The 18732-nt window shown below is 42.8% G+C and overlaps 1 protein-coding gene across 3 annotated transcripts in view; it reads left to right on the top strand.

Annotated features, from left to right (window-relative positions):
- DACH2 (dachshund family transcription factor 2) overlaps positions 1 to 18732 on the top strand; it is a 315305-nt gene that overhangs the window by 223085 nt on the left and 73488 nt on the right. The gene's annotated exons all lie outside the window — the stretch shown is intronic.

Here is an 18732-nt window from a genome sequence, read left to right on the forward strand (position 1 = left end):
TTAATGACATTTTAAAGTCTGGAACATTCTTGTTCTTGTTAAGGCATCTAGAAGTTAGGATGAAAACTGGCACGTTACCTTTGATGCGGGCCACATGCTGAGAGTCCCCCAAAGGATCCCACTGGCAGTGATACAGCTGCCAACAGCAGGAGTCTCATGAATTACAATTTTAATCAGATTTTTAAAAGAAGTCCCCTAACATAAAGTTCATTTATGTTGGAGGTAAGAAGTGTTTGTGGTGTGATCATTTGCAATATTTTCTAACTCAAAAGAGTAGCATTAATAAAAAGAAAAACTTTTAATAATGTGGGTTTTATAGTTAAGGATTCAGTACTAGATTTTAGCAGAGTGCCCTGAACTGACATTTTTTCAGTTGAAATTCAGTAGCAGTTTTACTTGCAACAGTTGGCGCTGTTCAAATGTCTAGCTGATCTGCGAATATGAAGAGACAGAAGTCACGGTGGTCTCAAGTAATCCTGCCTTTCCTTGCACCCACAAAGTAGGAGGCATCCCTTAGTTCTGGGGTAGGGACTACATGGGTCAGCGGGACATACGCAGGACAGAGCCTTATCCCTTTCTACAGAATACCTTGGCTGTCTTGAATAGTTAGATTGGAGTTTGTTTTCCTTTAATAAATTTTTGATCCATGAGAGAATCAGGATTATGCATTTATTTCTGCGATTTTAAAAGTAAGCATCTGACAGTTTTGCATAATAGGTTATGCGTTCTGCTCCATATTCTGCTCAAAAAAAGCTGAAATCCAAAGCTGTGAGTGACATTTTGGTAGAATTTTAGCAAGTACAGTCATTACCAAATTAAAAATAGATACAGGTGGGTAGTCTATGTTTTTAGCTCCTTTAAAAAACCCCCAACCCCTAACTGTATACAAGAGCAGCAATTTAGCAGATTGTTCTGGTTACAATTACGAAAGACCAGCAATGTTGTCTCGGTCCAAGAGTAAATGTACCTTTATCACTGGAGTGTGTTAGAAATCTTTCACTTCCGTGGATGTGAATTCTTTTTATCAAATGAAATTCTTATTCTGAATTTCTTAGAAGCTTAATTTAAATTAATAAGATCAGTGGAGAATATTAAAACCTGGTCTATTTAGTCATGGAGAAGAAAATCTTGTTGGCACCTTATAATTGAAGCTACTAATTTGCCCATAATCTAAAGGGGAAATGCGTGGATTTTTAGTATGTGTTTCAAATGCCATCTTAATTTGTTTATTATCCTGGAAATGTAGCCAATATTGTGTTATCTGGTTAATTACAAATATGTATTTTAGGACGGCCAGTTTGTGTATTAGGTTTTGCAGATATTTCATCTTGGGAGGCACAGTAAGCACGCAGCTGATGCTTTGAGAAGAGCAGCATCTTGTCAAACTGTGATGTCTTCTTGGAGAGGGGAGCAGGTGGGGCTTTACTGGAACCATTCTTGGCGCTGAGGAGGAGCGCGTGGTGTAGGATGGCGACCCTTTGCTGCGGCTGAGCGCTCTGGGCTGTACCTGCGGTGTGGTCCGCTACGTTGCGGCGTGTGGGTCTGGGTCAGGTAGGAGATGTGGTTTGGTGGTGGCAGGGTGAGTTGCGGACGGGCCGTTTCGCCCTGCGCTTTGGCACTGCCTCTGGATTGGGTCTCTGTGTTGCAGCTGAGGGTGTCTGGGATCAGCGGAGTACAGCACTTCCAGGCTCGTTTTCTTACCCACACGCTCAACGAATCAAGGACTCTGCCAGCACCATGTCTGACTGACAGTTGTCCAGCTTAATTTTAGAAATTTTATAGGCTTACTGATCTTGGCCGTTTCTCCTAATGTTTAACCTAAGTCTTCCTTGTTACTGTCTTTCCTTGCTGCTGCTTGTTCTGTGCACTGTGGCTATGGAGAACAATTTACTCGCTTTCGTTGCTGAATATGTCTTTTATCTAGCGAAGACTATTAGTGAGTCTCCTGCCTGTCTTCCCTTCCCCGCGTTGAAGAAGCCCGCTCTTTCAAACGCGCCTCCGACTGAGGAGTTCCCAGGTCGCGGTCAGTTCTCGCTGCACTCCCCTGGCCCCTCTGCAGGGGATTCGCATCCCGCCGGTTCCCAGCCCAGCGCAAGGCCGCGGTCAAGGCCGCGCCAGTGCTCGGTGCGGCGATGGAGAGCAGGGAAGGGAGAAGGAATTGCTCCGAGTCGTACGCACAGCTGTCCTGTGTCAACGTCCCGTGACGTTTCCTGGGAGCGGGGTACTGCTGAGCTGCGTTCACACGCAGACACAGGCAGTCAGACCTGGATTTGTGAGGATGGGTGTTCAGCCTTTCATCTGCCCTGACCAGATTGTCACATTATATCTCTATTAAATGTTCACAAAGGTTTAGAGGAGTTTTAATAAAAGACCCAGAGTTTTGGATAGGTTGGTTAATTCTGCTGTGTGTGCTTACAGCGTAGACTCTAACGTGCTAACACGCGCCCTTGGGTGGGAGGCGTTCCATGCAGCGGCGTTTGGCCGTGGTGTAGTTCATTCTGTCTTTACGGGTTGACTGGAGGGACATTCTGCGGGTAAATTAAAATCGGTAGTTGAAACTGAAAAGCAACATTTCCTGTTTAGATCATGTGCGTTTTTTAAGGTGTACAGAGCCATCTGCAATTAATGCTCTTTGTTGTATATCTTCTGTATTTACAGTGTATTTGACAATAAAACCTTTTTTGACATTTAATCAGTAGCAGAGTTGTTCCATTCTGATTATATATTCATGAACTTTGTCAGCAAGACAAGACGTAAATGTTGAGCTTGCCTTTAACGTGCATTGATATTGAAAACCTAGAAAACTGGGGGGGGTGCATCTGTTCTACATCTGTACAAGGTAGAACTGAGACTTCTTTTTAAGAAGCTGCTCAGGCTGCTGTAAGGATGGAGACAAGTGGAACTTTGGGACTAGTGAAATTTCCAGCGTAGCTGTATGAGAGCCGTATATTCAGTTACTGATGTCATGGGGCACTAAAGGCTGTGTTTTCCCCTTTCCCCGTATGGCATAAAGTATTAGTGAAATTGTGATTTATTTTGCCATATTTCAGATGGAAATTGGTTGGGTAGCAGGAGGAAGTGTCTTGCAGGTTCCTGTGGTTCCTATGGACATGTTTTGTGATTGACTGTCTCTAAGAATTTGATGAAGCAGGGATTTTGGCATTTCATCCTTGAGAAGTATTCCCCCTCATGTGCAGCACCTCTCGTATTTTCCTTGATTTTGACAAAGTAGGTATCTTTTAGAAGTTGTATCCAACTTTATTCCCTTTTCCCAGAAAATCCCAGATCCAGGGAGAAAAGTCTGTTAGCAAACACAAGAATAGCTAGCATGAGTAAGATTTTTAATTTCGTTTTTATAAATACCAAATGTATCTGGGTATACACTGCAATTTAAATAACATTTCTGTGTTAGTGAGAGATTGAACTTTAATAGAAAAATATTATCTAAACAGAAGGACATTTGCATGAAGATTGTAGGTATCATATTTAGGAGGGTAATCTCTAATGAGCCTTTCTGAATTTAAACTCTGATTCTGTCTGTAGAAGAGATATTTGCATTGTCCTATTGCTAGCGACTGATGCCGTTTTCTACCCAACTAACTAACAGCTCTTCTTTCTTTGAAAATGCCTGGAATAATTATAGCCCAAACCCTGCCCCTGTACTACAGAAGTGGAAAATCCAAGTCATCAGATAGCAGTGAATCTTCAGTTTGGATTAAAAAAACCTGGTTTATTTATTATATGCAGTTAAGGCACTGAAATAAATGGTTGGTGCAGTTACACAACACCTCACCTTCAAAATTTAATCATCTACAAATGCCATTTATTTTTCATAAGCTCCTTCCCTTTTATGATTCATTAAATATCCTCCTTTTTTTTTTTCTCCTGCTGTTTGTTCATCTATTTTGGTTGTAGACTCCAGGCATCTATTTCCCCTCTCTTTTAGCATAAAGTGTGGTTGATGTAAAAATATTTAAAAATAATATTCATATTACTTAATTTCAAATTTAAAAGTTTGAAATTGCAGGTTTATTCTGCTGTAACCTAGTTTTTACAAATTTGTCCTGGAATTTCCATTTGGGTCGGATTTCTTTTCAAGAAAATTTGTATTTTCGGTATCCCTCACATTTCCAACACATGAAATGTGGAAAGTGCCCCTGTAGCCGGGAGCTCCTCCGGCACGCAGCAGCAGCTGTTTGCAGCTGGCAGAGGGCATGCATTCCCGCTCCCGGCAGGGGAGGGATGCCGGCGGAAGGAGATCCCCCGGCAGAAGGCGTGTGGTGCGGTGCTCGCGGTGCTCGGCTGTAGCTGTCGAACGGCCCCGAGTCCCGGCAGCTGGGGAGCGAGGCACTTCCCCTTCATCCTGCTGCTGAGCCTGGCTCTGTAGATCTACAGGGCTGCTTCTGCTTCAGCGTGTGAATCTGTGGAGAGGCACCTTAGGAGGACCAAGATGAATGATGTTTTCAGGGTTACTGATAGCCAATGGACCTTCTTTGCAGATGCTAGTATTTCCTCTCCTCTGTAGGTTTGCAGTTGAATTTAAACTGAAAGAGGGTAGATTCAGACTAGATTTAAGGAAGAAATTTTGTACGCGGAGGGTGGTGAAACCCTGGCCCAGGTTGCCCAAAGAGGTGGGAGATGCCCCGTCCCTGGAAACGTTCAAGGCCAGGTTGGACGGGGCTCTGAGCAACCTGATGGAGTGAAGATGTCCCTGCTGACTGCAGGGGGTTGGGCTGGGTGGCCTTTAAAGGTCCCTTCCAACACAATCCATTCTATGGTTCTATGAATTCGGGAATTGAACTTGAAATTTGAAGTGTATGTGTGGCAGCACGAGTTATATGACAGCAGCATGGTGGAGGTAGGCAATAGTCTCACAGCTCCTCCATTTTTAGTTAACTGTATACGTGCAATAACTTCTAATGCAGTTAAGACTAGCAGTATCCCACATACATCCCATAACACACCCTGTCTGTTAAAATCCACGCAGTATACTGTAAAAAAGTCATTAGTTTAGCAATATCAATTTAACAAGTTTTAGCTCATTAACCTTGACACCAGCAGTGCTGGAGAGAGGAACCTTCTGATATTGTTGTTCTCAGCAGGTACCAGGGAGCTCTGAAAACCTGTACAAATCCTGGCTGTTCTCCTCGGTCATCAGCTCCAGCTCTGTGTTAGCTCTCTTACACAAATACCGTAGTACGCCACAAGTTACGTCTTTCCAAGTCTCAACTGCGTAGGCTGGGGTAGCGTTTGTTCAGAAAAACACTTTTTCCATCAGGAACTTCCTATGGTTTTTAAACGGTCCTGTAACAGCGTTGCCAGCTACTGCCTATGTGTGGTTTTTCAGCTATGTACCATGCCAGCACCACTTCTGAAAAGCTTAGCTGAAGTGCAGCAGATGAATATTTGTGATAACATTTTAGTAAGCTGAGTAGGATACTAGTTGCAGAAATACTTCTTTGGTTACTTCTTCTTGACTTCCAGGTTCACTTTTGAGAAATCATACTTCCCTTTGTAATAATGTCGTTGTTTTAGCGTTAGAAATCTTGTATAATACTGCGGTAGGTACCGTTATAAAATAGGAAAATGAGCAATCATTTAAAAGTAGGGTACAAATAAAGAAAACCTCTAGCGGTCAGAAAGCTGCTGTTGATTGTATACTTACTTTTATCCTCAAATGGGATGTGTCTGAGTTTCAGAATGGAGAAGAGGTGGAGCAGAGCTGATGTTTAGCCTCATGGTACAGCTGTAATCACAGAGGTGTTGAATAAACAGCGAGAAGGGATTCTGTAAAAACACCGTGTATTTTCTTAGGAATGGCTGCACTTAATCCCTTGCAGTAGTCGTGAGTCTGTCACATTTTATGATTTGGCGACGGGATTTTGATGTGAAGAGAGTTAGCACCCACCTCGGAGGAAGGGCTGTGTGAAATGGAGGAAAAAAGAAGTGGGGCTTATACAAACATCTTAATGTGGAGGTGGGAAATCAAAGCAGCATGAACATGGAAAACAGTATTTCATTTTCAGCTCTGTCTTTGTCCTATTTGTGCCAGTGTAAAATTTTTCATGCGTGTATTTCTGGTTTATCACCTCCTCTTCCTTTGTTTTCTGTCTTGCTCAATCAGAAGCTGCCATTTAGTAGCTTTTAGGTTACAGAAGTATTGAGATTTCCGTCGTTTCTGGGTCTGATAACCTGTTTGAGTTAGGGAACAGTTTCAGTCCTTCTCCTTCTGCCTGTGCTTGCTGACATGGGTCGCTTTCCAGATTTCGGTCTCCCCGTTGCATAGCCGGCTCCTCCGGCGGCAGCCCCGGGGGCGAGGGGCACGCGGGGCTGCGGGACAGCGGGCAGGTCGGGCGGCGGCGTTCTGCAGCGCAAAGCGAAAGGCGGGCGTTGGGTTGGGCGCTGCTGACCGCAGCATCGCAGACAGACGTCGGGAGCACCCGTGGGGCCGTGGGGTTTGGCTTGGTTCGAGAGCGCTCGGCCCGGCGTGATCCTGGGAGGCGGGGGCTGCCCGCGCGGGTGGCGGTGAGCACGGCCAGTCACAAGGTTAAAGATTAACCTGGGATGCGTTGATAAAGCGTCAAGGCAGAAGATGGGCAGCAAATAATTTTGCTAATTTACAATGTTGATGAGAAGAGGGTTTCCGTAGGAGACCAGAGGTGTAATATATGCAGTCTGAAACTTGCAGACTTATCCATAAAAACAATCAGTATTCTCAGCTATATGTTAACAACTTTTGTTGTGTAAAGGAACAGTTACTTCAGCCCAATTTTCAGCTTCAGTAAGACGAAACAAGGTAGACTGAAATTCAGGTATAAACTATGCTTTTTTTTTTGGCCTGGCATGTTTGCCTCGTAGAAAGTGAACTATTTTTTGTCTTTTGTAGAAACCTAATCCACAATGAAAAAGTACAGTAGGTAAAGCTAAACTGAAATTTTGGTTGCCCTCTAGGTAGCGGGGAAGAGTGCAGTGCTGAGGCTGAGAAAAGTTTTTTTGTATGCAAAAAATCAGTAGGAGATGTACTTAGCAGAAGTTCTGTGAGTTTGAAAAGGAATGGTCTCAAGTGTTTTCAGCTTTGAGAATATAGGAAAGAACTGTACTCTGCAATACAGAGTAACTGCTGAAAATTCACATTACAAAAGAAATCTATTAAATTGTTGTTCTTTTAAGACATTTAACATTTTCTTCCAAGATTTACCAAAATCCCTTCTATGCATAGGAGCTAGGCTTTGTCTTTATCTAAGGAGCATTTTTCAGTAATTCATAAAATAATTTTTTTAAAATAGCTGAAGACCATATGGATGGAGGAAGAAGTGCACTTTTATGAAGTCTTTAAGACCTAATTCAGATAGAATCACCTATATATGAAAGCTGAAAATTCACCTGTGGTGGGTAGTCATGCAAACATGTCTGTAAGCCAAAGCTGGCTCTGCAAATACTGATTTTCCTTCTAAAAAGGATCACATTATTTAACATGTATGAAAAACTATGTTAGAATCTTTTGTGAAACGTACAGTGGCATTTCTTCTGGCAAATATATATTTTCAAAAATGTTTATGTTAAATTATATGTGTGCACATTTTTATATGTATGAACGTATCTCAATATATTTTGAAGAAGAACTACAAATTGGACTGCAGATCTGTGCCATCTGATTTGAAGGTTTGTAGTCTGACCATGCTCACTTTGGATTTAAATACCTTTCGAAGTATTCAGGCTTGATCACTTGGCCTCACCTCAGTAACACAGCTGAGAAACAAGACTCATATCTGGGTAGCTGTCTTCATCTTACATTTAGGACTAAAAATCTATAACACTTCTAAGATCTTTCATAGAGTAGAATGTGTGCTGTAGACATTTCACTTCAGGTTTTTTGACCAGTATTTTTAAAAGCTGACACAATTTATAAAATGGAGGTCCAGCTGCAAAATGTGAGCTAGACTGTAAAGAGATCAGAAGTCAGGGGGGTCGTGCTCTGGGTTTGTTGTTTGACCGGAGACAGAGGATATTTCCAGCACGAGACACCAAATAGTGATACCAAAGAGGTCTGGAGCTGTAGAACAGTCAAGGCTCCCTGTGGCGCGGAGGGAGGCAGAAGCTGCCATGCTTGTGGTCAAAACCCCAAAGCCAGCACAGAGCTGTATACACTGCCGAGTGACGAGCTGTGCTTTGAGACAGCAGATACTCTGCCATCAGTGTGCTGCTGCAAAGTGCATCGCTCTTTAAAAATCTCGACCCTGAGTATGACTTTTTCTTTCCTTTTTTTTTTTTCTTTTCCCAAACTGAAAACTGCCTAGGCTCTCGGAAGTGAAAATCATCTCTTCAAGCTTCCCAAGCTAAAGAGCTTTGGGAAGAGTGTATTTGTCATTATGTTTAATTTGCACATACCTCACCAAAGAAAAGGCCAGGGGAGCTAGGCCGAGAACACAGCTGTACAGGCAGCTCAACTAATTGCCTCTCCATCCTCAACCTCATTTATCTTCATTTCTTCCCAATTATACCAAATTATCAATAGTCTCTGTTGCATCAGAGTCTTAATCCCCTTTATTCAGGCAGCATTAGATAGTGGCAGATGAATTCTTGGAGGGAGTCAGGTTAAACAGCCATGAAATGCCACCTCTGGCAGATGGCATTGCTCGCAAGAAATGTGACAAAACATTTGGAATTTGTTACTAGGCATTGGTATGAGAAGGCAAGCTGTCAATATTTTTTTAAATGATAATCAAGGTGGTGCATACTTATACCACAAGCAGAAATGAATCCCGTCCAAAACCTCGAGCTTAGTTAAGTTCAGCTTGGCACTGTGCAGTTGTATTTTGTTGCCGAAGCCTCTCACTTTTTCTTCTTCAGAAATATCTTTACGTTATCTGGTATTAATGTGGACATTTGGGTAATGTTTGTTCTGATGGTAGTTGTTATTTATCGGTTTGTATACCTCAGAAAGAAATGTTAATTTGAAGACATAGAATATCCTTTACACAATAACAAATTTAGGATGTATTTTCTTGAAAAGTTTCTTTGGCACTATTGGTCTTTTCTGGGGGTTTGACCCTGCTCCTTGGAGAAGCTCACGCAAAGCTCCCACAGATACTCATTGAGGAGAACTGCACTGGAGACTGGTTGAGAGCACCTGATGCCTAGGTTGGCTGAAGGAGAAAAACATTCTGAAAATCAACGGTAGATTAATTGAAGATGTTGGGGTGCTGTGGGTAGGTATATGTTCAGCTATCACTGCGAGCAAAACTGAAAGTGGTTTTTAAAGGAAGTATGAAGTTGGCTGATAATATAGTTCAAGATTTTTTTGTGTGGTTTTTTTTATGTGTTGTTTTTAGACTGACATTAAATGAAACACGGTAGATTTTACTGCTGACCTTTTTATGTGAATGAAGTTTACTCACAGCTCTCCTGTTTTTGGCAGCATTCTAAATTTTTTGTAAGTCAGTAATAACTTGGAAGATTAAGAAATCTAATGCCAGATATAAAATATGGTGCATCTTCAGAATTAGTATATACCTTGCCGATGTTCCCCATCCTGACACAGCTTGTTGGAACTGTGCAAGTGCCAGGGTCTGCACTTACTGATCCTTCGTGGAGACTGGGGCTTACGGCAGCGAATCTCGGTGGAGAGCTGCTCCAGTCATTCGCCTTTGATGTGGAATGATGTTAGGCATCCCTCTTGCAACCTCTCATTCTCTGCTGAAATCTTCTATGTCATTGAGTTCTGTGTAGCTGCTGCAAGTTGGCAGGGATGTGGAAGATTGTCTAAAGCGTATGTATGAAGTGCCGCAGAGCGTGGTTGATTCTTTCAAGCCATACTTTATATTGCACAGAGTTCTTTCGGTATTAGGAGCTTTTGAAAAGATTGTAAGTACATAATTCTTTTATGTCACTACAAATTAACTCAGAATATTACAATCTGTAACTCGAACTGTTCATAATAATTATTTCAAAGAAGCAGTAAATGATAAAATGTTGAAACTTGAATGATTAGATTTTGTACCATAGCGTTACCTATCTGCTGTGGGTGTCAAGACATTCTCAAAGCCTCCCAAAGTCCAACTAAACTATCTGGCTGGCTACATTCACAGTAAAAATCTACGGTACATCTATCTCGGTGGTTGTTTCAGTAACCTGTTAAATATTGGAAAATAATAAGTAATTGAAAAAAATCCAAACCGCTTGGCTTGTGATGAGTGAAGGTGTCAATGATGATCATCACTGGACTATGAATCCTAGTTCCTTGCTTGCTGGCTGCAGTTGTTGAGTTTGGAACGGTGTGTGTTTTATCCTTTCTGGCAGCCAGCCCTACAAACTGTCTTCAAGATCTGAAAGTTAAGCTGTTTTATTTCTGGCTTGTGCATCATCAACAGTGATAAAAACACGACAGACCAAAATTCTGGCCTTCTTTCTATCTGTGAAATGCACGTGTTTCTGCAGACAGACTTTGGTCCTGCAGTAGAAAGCAGTTAATTTTTTTGTTGGTGGTCCTAAACCAGAAGAGATGTCATGCTCTGGTACAGTACTGTTGTCTTTGTATAGAAAAATAAATTGTGATATAGTCACACAATGCTCCCCTCTGCCCTCCGAAAGGTTATTGCTAGAATTTTTAGTAGATCAGTTGTGCAAGACTGAATCATAATCCTGTGGTTATGTTTCAAAATCATATTGAACATTTAGAGGTTTCCCTCTCTTCTGAGTTACCCAACATCATATCTGTTGAAATACTGATCTGCGCAGATTTTAGTAAGCCCTTTTTTGTCTCTGGCTGTTCTGTGAGCTGCCAGGGGCAGGGGGATCCCTGACCCAACTTTCCCGTGAGAATTTGAAGTTGTGTTGTCTGCCCACTAGCTTTACCTTGCCGAGGTTCACACAACAGTACCTCGTGTGACAGAGAGCAGAGGGCATTTATTACCTCTCAGGGAAGAGGAAAGTTCGGGAAGTTCCTAATGCATAAATTGTTGGAGAGTATTCTGGGAAGTTGTTGCTATAGGTTTGCTTTGCATTTGGGCTCTTTGGTAAGGATTGCTCGTGGCCCTTTTTGGAGACAAGGCATTAGGCTAGCTGGACTTAGCTGTCTGTCGCAGTCATCTGGGAGCCGTGGCTCCGTTGGGTATATTGCCCCTCCCGCCTGAAATCTCAGGACTAATTCCCGTTAGGAAGCCATAAATATCTGTTGATATGAAGATTGCAAGCTTTTCCCTGCCCCCTTCGTTCTCAGATGGTTAACTACCAGGTAACTAAGAAGCAAAGACTTTGTTTATTAATTGTCAGAGCTTCTCTCCAGCGTGTCACGTTCCTTCCGGGCCAAGAAGCAACTTGTTGTGATTAATATTTGTGCATGACTAAATCAGCAAAAAAGGAGAATGGGAACAGGTAAGCTTTGGGAAGTGCTTTTGGATATGACTGTGTTTTTATGAAAAGTGTTATAGTAGTTTGTATCCTGCTTTCTGTAAATACAATATTTCATCTTTCTAAATCTGGCTTTAATGGGGTGCTCTAGTGGTGTCAGTTGAATCAGCTGACCTGTTTGAGGTGTGTCTAGGATTCTGAGTTTAAATGAAGATGCTGCGACTTTGAGCAGTTTGTAGTTTGATCAGACTAATCGCTTACATCATACTGCATATTCTTTTTCCTGCCCTCTGCCCTGCTTTGGTGGGCTTCCGCGTCTCTGCGTGTGCCATTGGAGGGGACGAGTGACCCAGTCTGTTCTTAGGGAGGGCGGGAGAACAGGTTTTGTACTGCTGTGAGTCTTTGACACTGAGCACCTGGTTGTAGGTGGGAGATTTCGCTCTTGACTGGAAGGTCCCACTGTAGGACAGTCTTGTTCTCCATGGTGACCGACATGAAGGAGACTTCTCTGGTGTTGTGCATTAGCACCATAATCATTGATCAGAATTTGGGAACTGTAGAACGTGTTGTATTTGCCACCTTCTTAATTCTTTTTCTCTATTAATTTTAAAGGAAGCAATTGACAGTTTGAGAGGGATGGTTAGGTTCCTAAATAAATATTACATCTCTGCTTTTATCTTTTAAAAAAGCATCTTCCTGGAATTAATTGTTCTTAATTAAATTGGCATCAAATATTCTGACATATTCCCAGTTATCTTTGATATCCTGTTTGCTGTGAAATAAACTTTGATTTTTGCTGTCATTAAGACTTTTCAGAAAGTTTAGAAATTATATTCAGATTTCAGATGCCTTCTTATTGTATAATTATCAACAGATTACTGCACCTAAGTTGTGACAGACATATTTTTTAAGTATGACTGACTGATGGACAGATTGGGAATTGCTGAATTAATGGGCACATTTCAAAGCTTTGGCAGGGCTAAGCAGTAATTACATCTGCTGAACCACTTGATAAGTTTTTGGAAGTAGCCCAGTAAAGCCATCACTGGATTTCTGGAGTTTTAGGATCGTGCCCTACACACTGCTATGGCTTGCTGGTAGGGCACAATCCAGACGTTGATATAGCCGAATACACCCAGCTAAACAAGGCAATGTGTTAAAGCTTTAAATGCATTGCAGATCTGCCATTTAGCTTTTCAGACGGGTCTCGTGCTTTCTGTGGCTTAAAATCTCATTCCCATTTTACAGTAAGAAAGTTTATTTGCAGCTAAGAAGGGACCACCGAAAGTGTCCGCGCTTGCGTGGTCTGCGTAAAGAACATCGTGTACTGCCGATATGAGGGGCAGAACTGGGGGTTAAAGGGGTCGTAATCCTGACCCAGAACAGTGTTATGTTTTTCTGACAGGACAGGGACACTTTACTGGGAATATAACCTGGACAGTACCTTCCTGTCCTTACTGTTGTGAGATGCTCAGTGTTGTCAGATACGACAAGAATTGTTTTCTGCTGAAGCTTCTCTTCCTGGGGCGTTCAAACGCTAATGCCGTCAACAGAGCTGACGGAGTCATAGGCCGAGGAGTTTTCAGCAAAGGATACTCTGCGCAGGCCAGAAAAGTGACTGTTTTTCCCAGTATTGAGGTGAGATGAGGGTATTAGTAAAAGCAGATAGTTGGGGACACCTGGAAACGCTGGAGCTAGGAATGCTGGCAAATAGGTCCATGCTGGTTTAGGAGTACGGGGGTTCTAGATAAGCCAAAAAATTCCAGAGGTCTTGTGTGCGCTCAGCACTTTTAAAAGAAGTTAGAGGTGATAAATACTTAGAAATTATCAGTGCTGAAATAGCAGCACACTGAATGCCGTTTCCTTTGCAGCTCATGTTATGCTTAATATGCCCAACAGCATGAAAAATGTGTTTAAAAATAATTGTGGAATAAAATTGGAGAGTGAAGATGGTATTGCTTTTAACAATTGGAGTGCAATTTTTCAGAAATGTATCACAACAAAAAATAAAATGACAGACATAGATTGAAACACTGTGGTGGTTCAATTCAAAGGTACCTCTGACAGAGTGGGTTTCATTTAGCTAGACCAGACGGTTCTAAGGCTGCTAAAATGAATCTGAAACCAAATGAAAGGAAACTGTCACCAAATTGAACTTTGATTACTTTGGGGAGATCTTTCAATACCTAAAAACAAGGCGCTAATTTAATCTTCCCAACTACATCTTCACCAAAAAAAGTTTCTTGGATTTTGTGTTGAAGAACACAGATGCACAGAGACGTTTGTTGCTACAAATCGTGTAGCTTTAAGCATTATCTGAACAAAATTATTAAAATCAAAGATGGGTGGGAAGCAGCATTTTCAGAAAAAAGAAGCTGAGCTTATCACTTGCGTTTCCTTCAGCTAAAGAAAATCAAACTTAAACAGAGGCACTTGGCAGACAGACATGTGCCTGGTGGTAAATAACCTGGCAGCGAGTCTGTGAGCACAGCGTACGCCGTCCGCGGCATGGGGATGTGTTGCCTGGGCTGACGTTCCCGATTTGTTGGTGTGAGCTGTGGTTTCTCTCCCCGTGCGTCTGAACTCGCTGTTCGTAGGGACGTGGGCACAGAGGCGCACGGAGTTTGCCCACTGGGCTGTGAAATGGCATTAGGGCACTGCGTACCTCTCGTTTTTTGATTTAGAAGTGAACGGGCTGGTGTTTGTTAACACGGGATTTGCTTTTGCTTCGTTGAACATCACTGTAATTCATGCACTGATAAAGAAGTTCTCTCAAATAACCTGTTAAGACTGGTAAATGCCAAACTTTAAGTATATCATAAATAACTCTTTCTCTGACCAAATCCGTGTAGTGTGGGTCTTTACCTGTGCCCCTTGAAGCAGGTGCCCCGGCTCTGTGGAGGCGGGCAGCAGGGCAAGGGAGGGGATTCTGCCCCTTTACTGCGCTCTGGTGAGACCCCACCTGGAGTCCTGCATCCAGCTCTGGGGTCCTCAACGTAAGAAGGAGGTGGATGTGTTGGAGCGGGGCCAGAGCAGGGCCACAAAGATGGTCAGAGGGCTGGAGCAGCTCTGCTGCGAGGACGGACTGAGGGAGTTGGGGCTGTTCAGCCTGGAGAAGAGAAGGCTCTGGGGTGACCTTAGAGCAGCTGCCAGTACCTGAAGGGGCCTGCAGGAAGGATGGAGAGGGGCTTTCACAAGGGTGTGTAGGGATAGGACAAGGGGGAAAGGCTCTAAACTAAAAGAGGGCAGATTTAGATGAGATATTAGGAAGAAATTCTTCCCCATGAGGGAGGTGAAACACTGGCCCAGGTTGCCCAGAGAAGCTGTGGCTGCCCCCTCCCTGGCAGTGCTCAAGGCCAGGTTGGATGGAGCTCTGAGCACCCTGGGCTGGTGGAAGATGTCCCTGCTCATGGCAGGGGGGCTGGAACCAATGAGCTTGAAGGTCCCTTCCAACCCAAACCAGTCTATGGTTCTATGTACAGCGGGGCCTTTTCTCCGCCCACATCGCGCGTTCCGCTGTGTCTCGGAAGGCCGAGCCGTGCGCGGCCCGGCGGGGTGGTTGGAGCAGGCGGGACCCGGCGGAGCTGCTGCAGCCGCGCGGGGTGGCTGCCCGGCCACGACTCGGCCTCGGCCTTCCCGCTGCGGGGTGGCTCTGAGACGGAAACCACGGTCTGCCTGGAGCTCGGGAAGATGACGGTTCTTGTCTCTCTTGCCCGTTTTTTTTAACAGTGAGTGCAATCTGTTCTGAGACAAGATCGACTAGAATGTAAACAAGATAAGGAAAAATTACCTTTTTGTCCTTTAGTTTTATCTGTTGGAGAGAAGGTCGTGTGGGTAGTGGGTAACTGTTAAACGTAGAGCTTTTTGTATAGTGCAGAAATGATGTGTTGGCACTTTGACAAATCAGCAGACTTCTGAGTGCTCGGATAATATTCCTATGACATTTCTGTGTCAGGTTACTAGTACTTTAAAATGAAATATTCTCTCTCATTTAAAACAAATAAAAAGCTGTATTTCCCTTCATATGCAAGAGGTAAAGTAAGTTCCGTTGCTGCTTTCTGTTGTTGCATTTTCCATAGTGTTGTATGTTTGCTTTCTGTTTTCGTGTATTTTTTCCCCTTTTTCTTTCATGTATACCCAAAAGAAATTACTTTAGGTCCATCTTTGTATATGCAGTAGTATGGATCATTGTTTAATTTTAGACTTCTTATCTGCTATATTGGGAAGAATGAGAGCCTTCACTAGCTTAGTGTAGACAAATTATTTTTCCTACTACAAATTTCTTCAACGACCAAACCTTTTGAATATAATGAGAGGAAAAAAAATTCTGACTCCCATCAATTTATTTCTTTGTGGTGTATTGCATGATTCATAGCATAAAGTTTCATTTCTAGTTTCACCTCTAAGCTCATCACACCAAAGACAGGTTTTAGAATCAAAACATGACACCTTTGCCTTATTGATGGCACCTGTTTGGACAGATACTGACAACGAACAGAAATCTCCTGAAGAAATGTGGCTAAACCTAAGTTTGAAGTACTGAGGATAATTTACTTTTTCTAGACGTATTCCCTTCTAATTGTTACCGTAACAGAGATTTTGAAAATATGTATTGATGTATGTATGGCGAATACGTACTTGCTGGTAAACGTGCTGACAGCTGTGTTGCGAAAGAAGAATATGTATGCTCAAAAATGAATACTGTTTTTTAAAGTTGCATGGTAGTGAAAAGACCAAGTATATTACCAGAGATTTCATTTTACGTATTTGGTTTATAATCTGAATCTAGTTCTGGTTTACTGTTAATTTGTATGTAAATTTTTCTTACTGTATGGGAATAGATACTGCAGGGAAGGATGCAAGTTTTTTTTTTTAAATTATTATTTTGGAGCCGTGCAGAGGGCCTGTGAGTAGGATGGATTTAAAGTGCCTGTGGTGTAGAGCACAGGAGCAGGACCTGTGAGACCTGTCTCCTCCTCCAGTTTCACCACTGGTCTGCCAGGTGACCTGGGGTCAAAATTCTGCACCTCAACTTTCCCACTTGTAAGTGGGAGATACTCATACTGCCCTTATAAGCACTTCACAGTTGAGCAGTTCTAGGTAAGAAGTTGTTCCAATTATTACTTTCTTTGTAAGAGACTTACTACTACGTGGTATAAGCAGTCCAGATTAAATGATGCAGCTGCTATCTGTGTGGCGTACTGCAGTCCAGAGGACACATTCTATTTAACGTGCACTTTTATTGTACATCGTACACTCAGCGGTGTTTCTTCTTTTTCTTTCTCTAAGGAGAAGTGATAGGGAACATAAGAATACAGGAATGGTTTGTAGAGATAAGTGTATTGCAATTTCTTCTCGTGTCGCTGGCACTGAATACTGGAGCAGATTTACAAGTGGAGTTTGCAGGGGAGAAAGTTACTATTGTCCCCATCTGTAAGGAAAACCGGTCCAGTGGTGATTTGGACGGTACGACACCATTTCAGTTCCGTTTCCTGTTCCACTGCAGGTTTCCCGTATCTCCCGAAGCAAGTCGCGGTTGTGCGCGGGGCAGTTCTCCGTCTGTGGACAGGAATAGTTGCGCTTCCCTGCGGACCGTGCAGCGGCTGCCGAGCGGGGCGCGGGGAGCTGGCGGGGCACTCGGCACTGCAGCCGCGGGCGCGGGACTGCGGGGGGTGCGTGCGCCAGGCGGTAGAAAGACAAGAGAAACTTCCAGAAAGAAGTGAAGGAGCTCGGAGGTCAGACCATCTGTGGCAGGGGTTGGAAGTGTTGGAGAAAAACAAACGGGGTGAGGGAGGCTTTTCGGTCAAGAGTGCAGTTTTTTCTTTTAATTCAGAAATCTCTGACAAACTGTCGTGTGTGCAGTTTTCCTGGCCGCTGCTCTGATACATGAAGTTACATGTGCTACATCTATTCCTAAGCAAAAAAATCATGCTGAGGTACATGTCATAAGTGTTTTTTGAAGAAGAGTAATGTGTAAATGTTAAATCTACTGAAAAAGCATAGGAAGAAAAATAAAACTCATTTGGTAAAATCAAATGCTAATCATTTCCTCAGAAAATCTTTTTTAAATTGCACATTTAACTTGAGAAATACTTTATCAAATAATACCGCCTCTGTTTGGCACTAGTCAGAATGAACAACTTCTGTACCAAATATCAGCCAAATGTTATTTGGAAGAGCTGATATTCAGTATATTAAATAACAAAGATGCTGACAAAGCCGTAACTGTAGTAGTTCTTCTAATTGCTGCACTATGCCATGTTATATTATATCACATGGCGTAATTTACTGTATCGTTCTTTGTGAATGTATTGCTCGTCCTTTTACAAATTACAAATCTTTTATAGGAAGGTAATTTATACTTGGACACAGTGCTAAAATGATGGAGTGATTTTTTTTTTTCTCAATCATTGATCTTTCAAACTTTTTCATTTAGCAGTATTAATCATGTTTATTAGCTAAGTGTTGTCGTAAAGAATGGAATTTTTCTGTTACTTTCATTTTCAATTAAAATGTTTTTTGCTCGCTGCCTCTGCTGCATCGCAGTAATCTGTTTACTTATTCTAATTGAAATTCTTGCTCTTATATTCAAAACAAAGTCAATACTGCAGTTACACATTTTCGTAACAGTCTATAATCTAATTGAAAATGTGGGTGGACCTGAGAAGGGAATGCACTTCAAATACCTGTTTATTCTAGAAATGTTCAATCTAACTGTTTTTAAGATGGTTTGGTTTGTGGCCCAGATGTATTTAGATTTCACTAACAGGACCTACTGAACTGCTGTTTAAAAGGAACTTCTTGGTATTCAAGTGTGTAAGTGTAATTCTCAAGCAAACCACAATCTGTAGAACTGCTGCAGAGCACCCTCTCTTCAGAAGACCGTATGGGTACTCTAGACCAAACGCGAGTGCCTAGCTTGTTCTACTGGGCTTCTGTTGCAGACGGTCATTACTGTGCATGATGGACATCTGGACTCTTTAAATTCCTGAATACGGATGATTTCCAAGCCCAACCTAATGCCGGGCTTGTTTAACCCAGCAGTGAAGTGTTTCACTTAGGACATGCCCAGGATCAAACCCAGCAGCGGAGGAAAAGCGATTAAATTTCAGGAATAGCACGGCAGCAGGATAAACAGCGGTAACCTGGTCGGGGGTAGGTTTAAGTTAGAATGCCGGTGAGCACTGGAGGGAGCGCATAGCGGAGCGACGCTCCAGTAAGGTGAACGGCGGTGAGAGACCTGCCGAGCCCGAGGACGGACGCTGCTCCGTCTCTGGCAGGGAGTGGGTGGCCGGATGCCCAGGGGTAGCAGGAGATGGGGCTGCAAGGTCTCACATGTTCCCTTTCAGCCTTGTTTACCTAATAGTGACTGATGTTTGCTTG

The sequence above is a fragment of the Opisthocomus hoazin genome, chromosome 14 (genome assembly GCF_030867145.1).
Source record: "Opisthocomus hoazin isolate bOpiHoa1 chromosome 14, bOpiHoa1.hap1, whole genome shotgun sequence".
In the NCBI taxonomy this organism is placed as follows: domain Eukaryota; kingdom Metazoa; phylum Chordata; class Aves; order Opisthocomiformes; family Opisthocomidae; genus Opisthocomus; species Opisthocomus hoazin.